Below are 19,089 nucleotides of genomic sequence, written 5' to 3' on the forward strand. Positions count from 1 at the left end.
GGAGGCGAACAGTGAGCCAATCAATGAGAGAGGCTTTATCTATATTTACAGCTGTCCACCATTCACATCACCTCCTGAGCTTCTCCTTCTATTAGATTAGTGGGGCCATCAGATTTTCACTGCAATGTGAACCCCATTATGAACTGTGTGTGTAAGTTCTGGATTGCACAGTCATTATGAGAATCTACCTTTTGAGGAACTGAATTGGAGGTGAGGAAGTAATGCTAGTGTTGGGGAATGTAATTATTATGTATTGTAACAATACGAAGAAACAAAGACAAAAATAATGCACCCTTCCTCACCATCTTTTGAAAAATTGTCTTCCACAAAACCCGTTGCTGCTACCAAAATAGTGGAGGACCACTGCTGCAAAAGGAGTGGTTTAGACTGTACAAAAGGAGCGAGCGGTGCAGTCAAATCTAAACTAAAAAGTCAGTTCCAGGAGTTTTCCTTATGTTCTGTGTCTGTATTCTAGACACTGTAATATTGTTGTAAAGGGATCAATGAGAGGAGTTTACTTTTCAGCTTTGTGATAAAGAGAAGACATCAGTCTTTAACATTTTTTCCATAAAAATAATATAAAATGTAAAAATGATAAAAATAGTCTGAGATTATGAAAATAGAAGGTACTTTCTGTACTCTAAATCTCTAATCCTCTTCCTGAAGGTAATACTGGAAAGATTTTCTGTGCAATTCCAGAAACAAAACTGTATATGGTAATGTGTATTTTTCCATCCATATTTTCACAAAGGAACAAATGCATTAACCTGCTCACTTCCCTGGTAAGCAGCCATGGCTCAAGAAAACAGCAGGCAACCCAGGGAGAGAACCAGCCATCCAACGTCTCCCAAGATCCCACTATGTTGGAATTTAGGGCACCAGGCAACAAAGCAACCCGCTCACCTCCTGGTAAGCAGCCATGGCTGGAGCGAGTAGAGGACGACCCAGGGAAAGAACCATCCAGCATCTCCCTAGATCCCGCCATTTTGGAACTTAGGGTGCTGGGAAGGAAAGCAACTGGCTCACCTCCCTGGTAAGCAGCCATAGCTCAAGCAAATGGTGGGCAATCCAGGGAGAGAACCTGCCAGCCAGTGTCTCCCGACATCCCGCCATGTTGGAATTTAAGGTACTGCACAACAAAGCAACCCGCTTGCCTCCCTAGTAGATAGCCATGAGCCTACTAGTGTGCAGGCTGAGATTCAAATATCCCTCCCTCCACCTTACCAAATGGGAGCCAGAGGTCTGAGCATCTCTTGGGAGGATGACCATATGCAACATAGCAAATATGGGGGATTTCCTTCTACCATCTCTTTGAAGGCAAATATTGTTATCACTGTTTTGCTTAACTGTATTGCTCTATTCAATATTCTGTTTTGATAGGTTTTGCGATGCTCTGTATTTGGTTTGCTTTTGCCATACCTGATTGAAAGGACAACTATTGTGAAGATAACGAGATATACCATGGTACCTATTGCTGTTATCCCAGTAACCTGCAGTGAAGTTCTGTATCAGTTTCACTGGATTGTCTTGATTGGCTTTGTTCTGTCTTATTCTGTTGTATTTTACTACCTTCAAAAAAAAAAAAAAGAACAAATGTATTCCCCACTTTATTCATGGAACTCAGACAACTCCCATAGAAAAACAAAAATAAACAACAAACAGAAAATGAGAGTGAATCAGAGGAGGAGGAAGGGGAGAGATTATAAGATGAGAAAGCACCAATTCATTGTATTTATTAATATAAAGATGCCAAAAATCTTATATGAAATTTAACATTGAATGAAAATATACGTAAAAATGGCAGCATAGCATGAATAGGTATTTATGTTAGGTACACAAGTACAGCTTTCAGTTATTGATCACAAAGAATAACATTAATGACAATTAAGTGAAGGAAATTAAAATATTATTTACAAAATAAAATAGTTCTTAAGAAGATCCCTAAAAATCTACAAATAAATTATTACCAATTACAGAAAAATTTTTACCCAAAAGAGCTAGATATAAATAATATACCCAATTAAAGCGAAGATAACATTTACAATAATATCAAAATCTATAAAATACCCTTAAGTATAAATAAAACAAAAAGATGCAAGAAGCACAAGGCAGTTTTAAAAAATACAGCAAGAGCAAAAATATAAGTTTCTTTTATCAAATATAAAATATATCAATTCTCACCAAACTGATTAAATATATTTCCCATCAAAACATAAATAGGTTTTTCCTTTGTAACATGATATTAAAACTGCATTGTTTTCCTAAAACATACACCCAAATCAACTCAGAATGGCTAAAAGAACTTAATATAAATCTGAACCATAATCTCAAGGGTTTAGGGAAAATGAATAACTGTGAGAGTTTCTATTTATACCTTATTGGAGTATTTCAAGGCATTCATCAATTCTTAGTAGAGAAACAAAGTAGCAATGCCTTATTTATTTATTTATTTATTTATTTATTTATTTATTTATTTTTGGAGACAGGCTGGTTCTGAACTCTCCGTGTAGTCCAGGCTGTCCTCAAACTCACAGAAATCTTCCTGCTTGAGTTTCCCAAGTGCTGGTATGACAGACATGTGCTACCATGCCTAGCAGTAATGCTATTTGAAACCATATAGAATAAATCATTGAATTTTTATTAGCTTTTGAAAATTTTTGTCCTTGGTGTTTTTATTTTTTTCTTCTAATAGTTTACTTATGTTCTCAAATAATAGTAGCTACTGACTTAAAATTGTTTGTTATTTTCATAGATTTTACTAAAATCACATTTGAATAATTTGTAAAGACTTCTGTTTAATATATAATAAAATATATACAGGCAGATAAATTTTTTATCTTAGCAGCTACAGATGGTGGATTCCAACTGCTACAAACTGCTATCAACAAATATTATCAATAAATGATTAGAAGTACTGTTTTGCAGCCTCCTCTTGTCATGTTAATCTCCCTATATCCACATTACATATGTATATTTTAATGTTAAAGGCTAAAGATCTCAAAACACTTCAGGGAAAGCATCTTTAGAGCCAAATAGAAGTGTACTTTATTTTGACCATCTTACATTTGAAAACCAAATCCAGAATGGAAATATTGCATATAGATATCTATATCTCTATCTATTTCCAACATAACATCTAATTCTATCTTACACGCTCATTGACTTCTAGATTCTGCTGTTACTGATTAATTAATTCTCTTTGTCCTTGACAATCAGATGAACGTTGCTACCAGTCACATATTACTGATAGGCACCTTGAGAAATCAGTATATGAACAGGATACTTACACTTGTTCTGCATACAAATTCTGTTGAAAATCATAAAAGAGGAAAACAGAATGTAAGGCAGAGTTTCGTGGTGAGATATGAGATGGAAGGAAATGTTATAAATAGTGTTTTGAACCTGTTTGTTGAATATAATTGAATGAACATGAGTTAGAAAATCAACTATTTTAAGGTTTGTGGAGAATACTGAGATAGATACAATGCAGTTCTATCTTTCCTGAAGTCTAGAGTGGTATCTGTAAATAGCTATATTGCAGTCCGAATGTTTCAATGTAAAGGACATATTAAGAGACTGATTTCTTTTCATTTCACTTTTTACGTAGGCTTTGAAATTGGGGTACTTTAAAAAATAATTTATTTAGAAATAAAGATTCATACAAAGTCCCCTAAACAGTATAGTGAGACATCATAAATTCATGGTGTGGTTTCATGGTGTGGTTTCCCCCAATGGTAAGATTTTGCATAGCTATAGTAACTTATCAAAATGAATATGAAATTTATAAAACACAATTACATAAATTTATAAAACACAATTACATAGACAACATATTTTATTCAATATTCTTAATATGCAAAAATGAAGGAAGAAACTGTAATGAGAAAGAAACAGTAGACTGAGGAAAGAGCATTTAGTGAAAAGTAGAAAGAAAGAAATTTGGACTGTTGAAAACATCAGTTGACTGTGACTTTAGTATATAGGGCAAATTTTGCACTTTAATGGTGAACTAATGAAGACCAGAGAGATTAGATGGTTTGACTACTTAATTTTATTTCTTTGGTTAATAAAGAAAGTTGATGTGTTTGTATACATCATATTCCTAAACAGTGGTCTGTAGGGGCAGGTACATCCTTCACCAAATTACTTGATGTAGTGAATACAAAATTATTTGTGTGTAGAACCCACTATATATTTTTCCTTCACAAGGAGATGCTCAGTAAATTTTTATTTAATAAATGAACCAAAGATTGTTTTTAGTCCTTAGAAACTAGAGAAGAGGCAGATCAACAGAAGATAATAAGAGGATAAATTATGCCACAATTAGCCAACTGCAGTGGAAATTCATTATTAAAAGTCAATTTGCAGTTGAACAAAATGACAGCTGCAAGAAGGAAATTGGGCAGAGAAACATGTTATTTGAATTATGATGAATTAAACATGTACCCAGGTAATTACTCTTATTTCAGTCACACCTTGTAGTAAATCTATACATAATAGTTCTGAGTATCCAATGTGCAAAAGAACATATTCTCGTCTGCATTTTGAACACAGGTATTAGACAGCCTTTCATTGGGATTATTATGGTTTTTAGCTTAATTCCAAGCTTAAAAACTGAATCATTATAGAAATGTTGTGTTTCTCATAGAACAGTCTGTAAAATGGCTGGTTGCCAAATTAAGTCCCACACAGAACTTGTTAACTTAATTAGCAACCTATGGCCGAACCGCAGCCTGATATAATGCATGTTGTGTTGAACTGACTTTGCAATGTAACTATAGACTCATCAAGGGAAGTACAATCCAGTGGATATTTATTTTTCTTTTTTGGCTAGAGGAAACCCTGATTGCCTGAGAATATCTTTCACTTCCTCTTGAAGATCAAATAGTTTACAAATAAATGGCACTTCCCAGGGCTATGAAACACACCTTTCTCAAAGGCTCTGTGTAAAAGGGCTTAATGGATATTATTCTGTCTCATAAATTGCATAGAAAGCAAACTAATTAATTAGAGGACGCAGTGAATGAACTCCATTTATCACCAAATGACTCAAGTGATAAACAAATTATTTAAGAGCTTATTAAAAGTAGAAATCAAGAAGGCAATTACCAAGGTTTCAGCCTGTTATGTCTGTGAATATCTTTAGATTAGTAGCAGTTGCAAGGCTAACTGCTGGATACAGACATGGAAATTTTATGAAATATAAGGGTTCATGTATTTTTTACCTTTCCCCTTGCAAAGACAAATATCTGACACTTGCAATTTAAAGCATGTTTCAAAAGATTCTTGGGCTTATGATTTCAAAAGATTCTGTCTATAGTTGGCTGACTCCAAGGCAGAAAGATCATGACAGAATGACGTGGTGGCACACTCTTCATGTCATGGTGCTTGGGAAATACAGTTTGCTGGAAAGAGTGCCAGGAAGGAGTGCTGCTTAGAAACGAGACATAGTCCCTAAGATCATGCCTCCATGAAACACCTGGACATACCCAGAAGAGTGTTCTACTAATCTGTTAAGCATCTTTTAATTCAGTCATTTACCATCGTGGTCAAAGCTTGCTTTTCATAGGATGACTCACAAGTAAACCCTAAATGGGTTGTCTCTCCTCTTCATAACTTGCTGATAATCTTCCAGTTCAGGCATAACTCACTTGAACTAATTCTTTGAAAACAGAGGTTCAAGTCTGAGATACTGTATGTAATCGGCACAAGTTTAATCTTACTGCCACTCTAGCATCTCAAAATGTGTAACTCTATGCCTTCAGGCAGCTATACCATTTTCAGAGAAACACAGAATCAGACGATGAGGAACAAACATTAAACTCAGAGATGGAGAAAAGAGGAAGTTTGAAGTAATGAAGACATAATTTTGATTATATGCTGAGAATAGTTATTTGATGTGGTTTAGAGTTGTATGAAATAAATAATAATTATTAATTTTTATGAATATATATATTCTACCATCCATTTACTTTTTGGCAAAGCCTCCCAGGTCTCTGACTTATAGAAGAAAGACATTAGTACAAAAGATAAAATGAATTTTTCTGACAGGTCACTCATTTCTATTTACTCCATGTTCTTTGAGATTCTTTTTGTTCTGCTATTGCCACTGTTTTTGTCAGGGCCTTCAAAGCTCATATTCCATGCAAAATGTACCAATGTAACTGCAGTATAATTTGTTCCACTAAATACTGTGGTGAAGAACTTGTAGACAGTGGACATCATTACTTCAGTGATTTACACCAGAGTAATTCCAGGATTTGTGTATAAACCTTAGTCTACCTTTCAGCATCTGTTGTTTGTCTTAGAAGTAATATTAGCTGTTATTAAGCTTTGTTGTTATTGTTGTTTGTTTCAAACTCATTCATTTGCTAGGCCTGGAAATTGATATTGTCCAACACATATTTCAGCTATGTATCACTCTTCCACTTGGCAGTACTAGAGGAAGATCACAAAACAGGAAAGGAAAAGTGGGAATGTTCCCGCCTTTTTTTTTTTTTTTTTCTCCTATAAAGGTGATGTTACCAGTCTTACACCTTCATCTGGACAGGCAGCTATAGTTCTTTGTAGAAGCAGCAATTAACTCCTGTTTGGAATGAACACTGGTAGTTCCAGCCTGTGAAACACCCTCCTGATGAAGCCTGATTTGGCCTCCTTGAAGCTCCTTTCCAAATTATCTTCTCATCCATAAATGTGGCAGCTGCTTTCAACAAGGACTATCTCCGGCAAGTGTTTGGGCTTTGGAATTTTGTTTCACCTTTCTGCTGAATATTGTTAATGCTTTTTATATCTATTAACCTCCTATATTAATTCTTCTCTGTTCAAAGAGCTGCTCTGATTTCTTCTCTCCAGATTGTGATTCACACATACTCGTTACTCAGTTACCCTGGTGTATCCATTTCTGGGCCCTTTCTTCAAGCCCCTATAAGTGGTACTACAGCTCAAATGCACAAAATCCATATTAATTAATGGTAAACTTATAATCCCCAGATGCACTGAATCAGCATTGTTCAGGGTGTAGAAGGCCCACTTAAGGATTTTTGCCAACAGCATAAAAGAATTAGAAGACAAGATGATATGCTGTTGATTCTTCTGGAGAAGCCTGTCATGCTGATTTTTCTGATATGACTAAGCTGTTCTCATTTTTGAAGGATCTTGGGTCCTAAATGTTGCTGAGTATAGCTACAGTTCTCTTTGAGGGAGCTCTTATTCTTACATTGAGCATTGCTTCCTGATGATGCAGACTTAATAGCTTCTACCACTGATGTTTGAGCTTTCCCAGTGCAGATCTTTAATACAGACTTGCATGAGACATCGTCGTGGGTTCTACTCCTCCAGCTGGATTCATGGAGGACATTGCCATGAGCTCCAGGTCTTCATTTGGTCATGCAGGACTTTGCCATGGGATCCAGGCTCTCAGCTAGGTTCTTTGAGTTTCTAATACTTGAATAGATCTCCTAGAATCTTTTGTATTTGACATTTTTATATTATAAAATGATCCTATACATTATAAGCCCTATATAAAATCTATTCCCTTGGAAACCTTGAGTATAACAGTAATGCATAAATTTTCCTATAAAATATTGGATATTAAATTGTCAAGTATATATTTATGGGTTAGGAAGAACAATTTAAAAAGTTTTTATTTAAACATTTTAGTTTCACTTTCATAGCCGTTTGTAGATAAGTTTGAAGGTAGCACACTTCTCAAAGAATCTCCCTTTCCCTCCTCTTCCTTCCCAAAATGCTGCCTAAGTGCTGTGAAGACACAGAAACCCCACTCCAAATCTCCAGTGGCTGTGTGTGCACTTGTAGTGCGGTCCTTTGCATGCAGTGCTGTTCCTGCCAGGTCTAGTCACTGACTCTACCCTTATTTTACCTGCTGTGATGTGATCTCACTCAGTGAGTCTCCTATATTTTCACTGCTGAAGAGAAATGAACTGAATTGTGCTATATGATTTGGGAATTGAAAGCAGTTACACTTCTTAATCAAAGACAGCATGGCTCCATGAGATTTCTTTACATGGAGCTTTTTCTCTGCTATCATTTTATGTCATGTCCTTTTTTTTTTTTTTTTTTTTTTTTTGGTCTTTTTGAGACAGGGTCTTGCTATGCAATTTGGACTGGCCTTGAACTCGCTGTGTAGCTCAGGCTGTTCTTGAACTTGCAATGATCCTCCTGCCTCAGCCTTCAAAGTGCTGGGATTACAGGCATACACCACCATACTTATCTCTGTCATGTGCTTCTTATCTCAACATCTAATTTATAATTACTTGAATTGTGTGAGCTGACTTAAGGTGTAATTCAAGAATTTCTGGTGTTGGATTTTTAGCTTTGCCATGCCATAAGTTCTAAAATATTTTGGATTAATGTACTGACTCTCCTAAGACTGCAGAAATTTTACATCCAGGTTCTACTAAAAACAAGCCAGGGTATTCACTATTAAGGGTCAGACTGACCCTGCTGATACCATTCCCTCCTACTACAAGGTTTCCAACATAATGAACTTTGATTTGATCCAGGCCTCTTCCAATTTACTAGTCTTTCAAAAATTCTATGCTCACTTTGTGTTCTGCAAATTCATTATTAGTGGCATTAAATTTATTTTGCTCATATATCCCCAAGATAATTTTGGAGATCTATTCACTATTCACACATTTTTAAAATTTAGTTTCATTATAAGTTTTAATAGTTGCAAAGAATTTAATTTTAGCATGTTGGAAATATTGACATTTTAAAATAGAACTGTTATGTCAGTTTAAAAAATATATCCAATGCAGTCTAAATCCATAAGGATTTGATACTCACTATCATTTATATTGAAAACACTGAACAAGTTATTCTTTAAGATTCATAAATTTTGTTTTGGTCTTTTTTTCTTGTGAGTTCATATTTTCCCTTTAGTTTCCTACAAGACTTGTTCATATGTTACAGCTTGTGCCTAAATGTCTCCCAAAACACTTATGCACTCACAGGTAGGGCTTTCTAGAGCTGGCTGGATCTAGGGTGTGAAATATTGGAGTTAAGGGTGGGTGGTACTAAATCAGCTTACTGATTGGTTTAGGATAGTCCTAGATGTATAATGGGAAGGTCCATCCTGGGTGGACCTTTTGAGTAGCATCACCCAAAAGGCTTGTAACCTGGATGAAGTAAAAGTGAAAGGGATACATGCTTTGTTGTTTGTTGCTTTGCTGATCCTGTCTGTCCTGCCAAAGACTGTTTCTTCTCTGTGATGCCTGTCTAACATGGTGCTTTCCCTTGGAACTAGCCACCTCCAGACTGAAATCTTTACAGTGAGCTGAGATAAACATTTCCTCCTTTAACTTGTGGGCGTCATATATCTTGTCTCAGCAATATGAAAAGTAACTAAGACAATATATATTGTAATGCTTGAAGTCTTTTAATGGTTACCCACTAGTACACTGAGAAAATACTCTAATGTTTCACCCATGTTTTATCCTGTGACTTTGTCCTACCATCTCACTTGGATTCTGGTACTGATTTATCACTTGGTTTGGTCAGTCTGAGACCAGCACATATGATACGAAAGAGGCTTGTAAGGCTCTTGAGTTACTGCTTGGCCCTCTGTCTTATGTTTTTGCCAGAGCTACTCTGCTGAAGAACCAAGCACACTTGAAGCAGAGTTGAGTGATTCTAGTTATCTCAGCATAGGCCAGTTAGAGTGCAGCCAACACTTGTGTGATCAAAACCAGTCAGGACAAGCAGCATCACTAAGCCAAATTCCAGCTGCTCTACATAAATAGAGTCTTATTGCTGGAATACTGAAAGTCTTTGTTGCTTTTTATGGAAAATAGACTTGTGCTTAAAATCTAATTCACTGTATCATACTTTGTTATAAAATAAAATGTGTTTTGTTTCTCTGATCAAGCCTAAATGATAAAAGTATTTTTATGTTTATTTTATTACTATTATTAATAACTAGATAAACCAAAGAATCCAAATATATTACAATATTGATGCATAGTTCTTAATTCAGTGAGTAAAAGTCTGTTGAATATGTATCTTTTAATAATATGGCATGTTTTCTAATTTAAGAACCTATAGTTGAATACTACATACTACTGAATGAAACAAGGGTAATAATTCTTTTTAATTAAAATTATTAAGAACCAGAGATATAGTTCAGTGGCACAAGCACCTGTCTGGCAAGTGCAAGGTTATGTGTTTGATCTCAGCACAACAACACCAATAAAAACTTAACCCAATATGGTGGCACATGCCTGTAATCCCAGCACTTAGAAGACTGAGGCAGGAGGATCAATGTAAGTTCAAGGCCTGCCTGGGCTACATAGAGGGTCCAGAACAGCCTGAATTACATAGCAAGACCCTGTCTCAACAAACAAACAAACAAAACCAAAACAAATAAAATATTTATACATGTAAATGTCCAAAAGTCTTGTCTACATATATAAGTTCATATTAGTAACTGTGGTTTTATTATAAGAACATCACTTAATATTTTATGCCTTCCTTGGTTATATACTGAATTTAACATAGTTAAATATAATTAAAAATATTTGAATGATTTAAGAGTAGACTACTTCTAGACCATATCTGAATTTCTTAACATAAAGACAGGAGAATCATCTAAATTACAAAACAATTTTTAAAATTCATTTCATAGAAGTATTCATTTTTTTAAATAGGAGAACAAATAATTGGAATTATATCTTTCTTTGTGTTTCATACATTTTCACAAGTGAGAGAATGTACCAAAGAATATGTTCTTGTTTTGTAAAACAGAGTGACGATTGTGAAAAAAGAAGAGGTGGTTTTTAGGAAAATCAAATTGTGGGAGGACTACATTTTGAAGTTGAACATTTTAACTTCACTTAAAATATAATTTCTAAAATGATTTCATTTTGAAAATATATATGTTCTCTAGGGAGTAAACACATCCTGGTCCTGGACAGCACTGCTACAGAAGACCAGACAAGTGAAGCTGTTTCCAGAATCCCTTACCCAGGCCCCAGATCAGCCATTTGTCTTCTCCCATTTTCATAGCATGCTGAATGCAAGGCTTGAAGTTTAAGATTTCCTTGGTACTCAATATCTGGGGAAGAGAAATATCAGCCTGAAGTTCTCTGGTTTACCCAAACTTAACTAGCTATGCTTATTTCATCTCAACTGAGAATTCAGTCTTTAGTGGGAGTCATGACTATTCTATCTGAAACCTTCCATCTGAAATCTTTCTGCCCTTTTTCTATGCTTCACTTTGACAACCTGTTATCCAGTGCCAGGAGTTTGCACCTTCTGGTGGTGCCTTAGCCTTTTCCTGCTCCTATATAAATGACTATAAAGTGGTGACATAAGCAACAAAGCTTCATTTCTCACATTTCTGAAAGATGGTCTGTCCATGATAGAGATGCCAGGACAGTTAGTTTCTAGAATTTCTTCCTGTGGTACAGATGGCCCTCTTGCTATTTGCTCTTAGAAGAAAGCAGAACGGCAGGAGACAGTCTCTCATACCTCTTATTACCCAGCCACTAATCCCACTAAGGGCTCATCTTCATTACCTAACAACCTACTAAAGGCCTTATCTCCAAATACTATCACATTTGGGATTGTGATTTTCACATTTGAGGTGAAGGGCAGGGACAAAAGAACAGCCCATAAAATATGGGTTAATCCTTTTTCCATTTTTTTCTTTCATTTCCTTTTTACTATTTTAAGGTGACTCTTTGGATAACCCTCCAAACTTTATTCTTTTCAAGAGTTCCCTCCTGAAAGAGTAAGGATAAAAAATCTTCACTGATTTCTAAAGATCTGATAAAAGCTTGTCTAATTTCACTGCTCTGGTGTCTCTTTTTTTTTCTCCTTTATAAATAGTGATAAGAAACATGAATATATTTTTCATTGAATAGTTGGAAGAACATGAAACTTAACGTATCAACTAAAGAACAAAGTAGAAACAATGTCCAAAACAGAGAGAAAATCATGTGATATTCCATAATTTTCTCCACATTACTATCAACTTTAAAGTGTTTACATTGTATTTTGGCCTATGATAACATAAAGAAAACATTTTGTACTCAGAAATACAGACTACTTAATTATGAAGTGATAACTATGCTCTATGCCACTAGAACCCCATGGTTAGGCTGAAGGAGCAACTTATCCTGCATCAATATTAACCATAGATACTCTTGCCAATGACATGGGGGAAAGATGCAGAAGATGTGTGTTTCAGTGGCTGTTCATTACCCACAGAATAAAGCCTCAAATTCTTTAGAGTACTATGCCTAATCTCACTTAATGTATTCATCTAAAATTTCTACTCTTTGGCAACTCTTAAATGGCAGGTTAAATTCCACAGGTCAAAATCTTGGCTCAACATCTTAAGCCAATATCTTTTCTTTCCTCTAAATTTCAATTGCTTTTATTACTCCATGATTTATTATGAATATAACCCATTCTATGCAGCTCACATTTTATTATTGTTTTCAGTTTGTTAATTAATGAGCATGTTTCTTGGGAAACCAAAACAATGTTTCACATTTCTTTAAATTCATATTATTAAACATTGAGTTACATATATTTGTCATAATATGTGTCAACAAATGTCCAAAATCCTTTCTCAATTCTTACCTTACTGTCAGCATATACTATTGCTTTTTAATTTCTCTGAAAGCAATTATGATAATCATAGTGAAACTAATTAACATTTTTGTACCTTATGTATACAGCTTTGCCTTTAGCTATCTATTCCCATTCTTGTCTTTCTCCAAACTGGCCATGAAAGAAATTGATGTTTGTACTTCATCCAAGAAACAGTTTAATTAGGATCTCTAAGAAGATGGTCTAGAAACTGAAATTTCTAAAAAAGGTTATTTTATTGGTAAACTGTGTTTTCAATCTCTAGGATATATTCTAACTTTCCTGTCTTCAAGATACAGCTCTTTTTCCAGTCCTTTCATTTTATTTCTGTATTTATTCTTTCCTTTAACATCTTAGAATGATAAATTTTTCTTCAAATCTAAAAAAGCAATTGAAAGAAGATTCTTCCACTCTTTTTGTTATAGTTTTAGCTATTTCTTCTCATTTATAGATTACATTTGGAAAAAAGTATTCAGACAAACTTTAACAGTACAGGTTCAGTCAGCAGTTAAAACTATACAGAAGATTAAAAAGAGGAAATTTAATATGAAGACTAATATGTAAGGAGAAACAAAGCTAAATGGTTATCTAGGGTTGAGGGAAACCACATAAAATAGGACAGGATGGATGGGTTTTAGACCACTTTGTAGGAGGTTTGATTTAATCCAACAGAGAGCAGACAACATAAAGAGTAGATAATGATAATCTTCAAATATTTTTCCTTCATCTAGAATTCTCACAGTTACTTCTCTCTTCTAAACTTTCCCTGGACAAATATCACATGAGCAACAATTAGTATGCTCTAGCTAATTTATCTTTTCTAATTCCCTTTCACATACAACAAATAGACATATAATAATGGGTTTCCAGATTACAAACCAGAAACCTAGGCATTCATTACCTTTAATCCTTCTTTCTCATTCCCTATAATCAGTTCTTCATAAAAATCTTAAATTTACATATACTGTCTGAATATCTGTCTAGCATAGCCTCATCTGCCTTTCTCCCTGCCTTGGTGTAAGCAGATGTTTCCTCCTGTCTGCAATATTATGCTGGTTTACAGTTTATGTCTATTTTTGACATCTTTCTGACTTCCTACACATCTGTGATCTGAAATTAATAATATAGTTTTTAAATTAAATGAGTGCTTACTATCACATATAGAATATAATCTCTTCTCAAAACAATCAGTGAAGCTTAGCATATTCAGAACAGGCAAAGACTTACGTGCAAGTAAAGGGGTAAACGGGGCTTTATTGATCAAAATTGGTTCATCTTAGGTCTTCCGAATAGATAAAATTCATTCCAGAGAGGAGGGGGCATTGGAAGAAATAAAAAGCACTGAATTATAGTAAGTACTCTTTGAGATATTAAACTTGGTTAAATATTTTGAAATGACTCATTAGAAGGTATTGATAGATCAAGTGGATTAATTTTCAATTTAAAAACTTGTCTTAAATCTACACATGTTACCTGCAACTATATGCATTCTTTCTTTCATTCTGTTGTAACTGATGTTCTCTAGTTAAAAGCCAATGACACCTTTTCATATGCACGCAAGACCTCAACTAATCTTGACCTCTTTGGTGTGCGTGCTATATGTATTTCCCAATATGGAGCTATCTTAAATCTTTTGTTATATCTCAAGCTTTCCCTCATCATTGAAAGATGTTTTACTGTTTCAAATGCACTCTCATTCCCTTGGGCCTCCTCTATCATGAAGTCCCCTGAGAAGAGTTGTACCCATGATTTATCTATTTTGCACTTTCTCATAAAGGGCTGTGTCTGTGTTTTTCATTTCTTACAAACATTGCATTACCTTTCCATCTGGTTTCTTTCTCCAACACTTCAAAAAAACTGTTCATGCAAATGTAGTCAACAATTTCCATGTCATCAAATCCTATGGATACTTCTCAAAAATATTTGTGGTGTTTTAGTCCCTTTTTCACATAATTCTTGGCTTTTTATCTACCTTTTTGATTGCTATTTTATAGGATCTTTCTCAATATTAAACACCATCTATAACAGAAATATTTACAGTATTAAGGGCTCATTTCCAGGTTATTTTCTCTCCTCACATTACATTTTCATCTGAAATTATTTGTCTGTGTCTTTGTCTTCAGACCTTGTGCTAATGACTCCTGGGGAATTTATCTCCCAGGATTGCAAACAACTAGCTGTAAGCCCAAGCTCTAGACAGTTAGGTCCAAAGAAAAGCGACAGATGGAGAAGCATTATGAAAGATGAGTCAGCCTTATTTCACTTGTCATTACTTCAAACTGAAATGGAATTTTGGGGAAAGTAACTAAATTTTAATGCAAACTTTAAAAATCATTGAGAAATGAATATTCATTTGGATAAAAAGTTTCCCTCTCCCCATTGCTTTATATATCCTTTGTAAAATGTCTTAATTTGTTCTATAAATGTAGCTAATGAATTTTTAAAATCGAGAACACCTTAGAAGGCTATAAATATGTTATGAGTAGGTCATGGCAGCTTTAAACATGCCTGGGCAGCTCTGGTGAATCATTTCCTTGGGCAAACCTTCTACATTGGTCTTCTTTGCAAGCAGGTCTCTCGGCTGCCTCCTGGTGATGCAAACTGAAAATATTGCTAAAGCATGAATTATGAAACTGCGTTCAAAAATACTGTTTTGTTAATTTACTTGCTTCGTGCAATTTTCCTGTATACAGCTACCAAATTACGCGCTTCTTGGCTAAGTCACTGTGTGTGATATCCACTTAGTAAGATATTTTAAGTGTTTTCTGTATTACAGTAAGATTTAACTATTATGGATCTTTTTAAGGCACCAAGTTTAAAGAAATTTTCCAAAAATTAGTTTAATTATCTTGCTATATTACTTGGGTTATAGTTTTATATTAAGGAAGATAATATGAAGTAGTTTAATCTCCATCAAATGGTCATTGGATTAACAATATGGTTTGTAAATTAGTATTTTAATTAACAGATATTGGTCTAGTTCTTGAAAATGGTTTTATTTTATCTGAGTGATATTTTAGCATAAGGCGGTATAATAGAAGGTAGTGACTAATGTTCAAAAAAGTTTTTGGATTAATTCTTGTATCAGTTTATTGTTTTAAATAGCAATATTTGTTAGTTCCAATAGGCAATTTTTCTGATACTTCACATTACATACAGAAAACTTCTTGATTGCTTTATTAATAGTGACAAATTTATTAGTTTTTCTTTTGCACTTAATTTCATTGTTTCACACAATTTTTCATACAAAAATATTTGATCTGAGACATCTGCAATAGTTGGAAACATTTCGCAGTGTTTGACACATTGGTTCCTATATAGGACCAGCTGTTTCCTCACAGATTCCATCACACTTCTTAGAAATAGTATACAAACATCAGTTTTGCCTATGCATTGGAAGTCTTGATTGAAATTGATAATAAATTAGCGATATGTGTTTCATATCTATAGGCTTCTTTGGTAAGCCTCCAATTCTGTTAATCATTTTTACTGGTTTGCAAATTAAAATTTACAAAGTTACATTCTCTGCCTAGCCATAACTTACTCTCAAAGGTAGGATCATTCACAGAGTGCTTTCGGACTCAGCCCTTAAGATTCATAATCTGGTTAATCCTTATGCTAAATGTATATGTTAAATATGAAAAATTGTGATTCAAAGTGGCTAATTTTCCAAAAGTCACTAATAAATGTAAGTGAAAAATGGACTTGAAATCATATCTGTTTCTTAAAGCCATAATTCTTTCACTGCTTTTATTTTCCTTCATGTACATTCTGAGATTTCATATTATTTTTCACAAATAACATTGATTCATGGCAGTAACCTCAGGATGACAGTGGAAGAAATTTTGATACCAAAACCTAATTAACTCTGTTTGTATTCTTGGCTTTACTCTCCCATCTTCTAGTAGTTTTGCTGTAATTTTATTTTAGAGATTTTGTGCTTCCTTTTAATGAAATAAATGATTTCTTAATATAGCATATTTTTATAAAAATATCCAAAATATAGAATATATTTTATTCAGATAAATGATTTCATTATTTTGTCCAAATGAAAATCATTCTTCTATCAGAAAAAAAATTCTCCCCAAGTAGTAGTTTTAAAGTTTTTAATTTCTTCATATTCAGACACCATGAAGGCAAATATCCAAAGTGGTTTTTCAACTGAAGGAAAAGAAAAAAATCTTGTAAAATGAAAGTCGTATACTTCATTATACTTCCTTATTCTTTTCTAGTAACAATACATAGAATATGCTCTTGCTTGCATTCTGAGATTTCATCTCCCTATTATAGTAACTCATGCTTCAAATCACTCACTATGTCCTCCCTCAGTCACCTAGGTTTGTGACCTAGAAACACTGACACCTAAGAGGTAATAGGTACATCCAACACTAGTATCTTAAATCCAAAGCACCATTCCTCTCTAGAAGGAACACAAGGCCCTTGAACATATGGTCAATTTCATAGCTAGGGTAGAAAGGATTCACCTTATGCCAGAGAATCAAGGTATTTTACACAACAACAGAGACATATCATGAAGACACAAAAAGTCACCTTGAACATTTCCTACCTGTAACTTTGAACATCAAAATAAAGACAGTCATAGATTACGAATCGATGTAATAAAATGAGAATAATAAAATTGTCAGCTTATACTAAAAATAAAAAATCACTAATTAAGCAAGTGTAATATTAAATAATGGGAAAAATGTTCCTCATTAGAGACAGTATACAAACTAATAAATGTGGACATTATGATGGACTTAGCCAATCACCATTTTACCACTATCACTGTAAAAATTAATTTGGGTAAGTATAGTCAGCAGGGACATATCTAAACAAAGCTAAAAAAAAAAACAGTAAGTGAAGAAAACTGATTTAATCAAAAGATCAAATTTAATAGTACCAATAAGCTGCAAATAGATGCTACATGTTTGCAGATGTGACAAACTAGAAAGAATGTAACATCAGTTACTTACCTCCTAAATGATGAACAAAACCTGAAAAAAGTCATAAGGAAACCAAAAAAGCACAAAGTAAGAGATATTCTAGAATATGGGTCTATGAAAGGTTTTGATAAAGGACCATAGAATAAATATATTTGATTTTGAGATTCATGTATAATGTTTATACTTTTTAAAATTGAAAACCCCTTTAACGAGTCTTATTAATTTGAGAATGTTACAAACAAGCAATGGGCTGAATTTGGCCTGTGGGTATGTAATTTATCAATACTTGTTCTAGAAAATAACTCCTGAAAATAAGTATTTCTAAAAAATAATGAAAGAAAAAGAAAAGCTGAAGAACTAATTAAGGTCATAGAAAAGTAGAGAGGCATTAAAATAAAATGTCATACAAAATTCTGGACTAGACACCTACTGTACAAATTGCTATAAATAATATTCTTGAAATAATTTATGAATTATAGATTATTTAAAAGATTAGATCGATATTGATTTCCCTGTGTTTGAAAAGTGTCCTGTGGATATGTAGAAGATAATTAGTGATTTTAGACACTAAAATTCTGTGGAGTGAAGCATTGAGAAATAATTGTTCTCAAATGTTCTACATTTATATGTATATGTACAGATATACTCAGAATGAAAGCAAATGTGACTGTGATAAAATATTAAAATGGAAAACTTTTATAAAGGCCATTGTAGTAAATAGATTCCAAACTGACTCCCAAGACTCACAGATCCTGTTGAACATGTTTTGTATAATCCGTTTCTCCTTTTGAGTATAAGTGGGGCCAATGGGAATGTCATTGAATGAGTAGGTTACGGTACACAGCAAAGATAAAGGTATTTTGTGGATGCAATTTACTCCTCAGCTGCCACTGAGTTAAGCTGCTGGGGAATTATCCTGGATAGATATGATCCAAACAAGTGAGTCCTGTTTAAGAGTATCTAACTGTCAGACAAACACATTTCTGTTGGCTTTGAGGATAAGAAGACTGAAGAAAGAACAATTGAGACACACCAACCTGAAAAGTTCTTTGATATCCCTCAAACTCAAGGCATGATGGGATGCTGATCAGGCAAAGCTGAGAAATTATGTTGGATGAACAACACATTTCGTAGAAACCTAAGAATGACCAGTGCATAATAGTTGGCCTAAATCAACTCTAGATTAGCAGTTGGTTAACTATAGGCCATGACCAAATTTGTCCTGCTACGCTTTTAAATGTAAAATTTTAGTGGGATACAATGATAATCAAGTGTTTACATGTTACCTGTCACTAGTTTTATGAGAGAATAGTAGGAAAGGTAAAATATATTATGTTTTGCCATTTGTTAAAATATGCTTAACAATTCTTTCCTCTAGCGCAAAGACAAATAAATTCTAACAATATTTTTAAAAACACTCGAAAGGTTTAGGTATTCCACAAATAATTTTACTCTATGACATGTCAAAGCACAATAGTCTTTAAATTTAGAATTTAAATAACATAAATTACATATTCAATAACAT

The sequence above is a fragment of the Cavia porcellus genome, unplaced genomic scaffold (assembly GCF_034190915.1).
Source record: "Cavia porcellus strain 051 isolate PalLab524CR breed Dunkin Hartley unplaced genomic scaffold, mCavPor4.1 scaffold_20, whole genome shotgun sequence".
NCBI classification, from domain to species: Eukaryota; Metazoa; Chordata; class Mammalia; order Rodentia; family Caviidae; genus Cavia; species Cavia porcellus.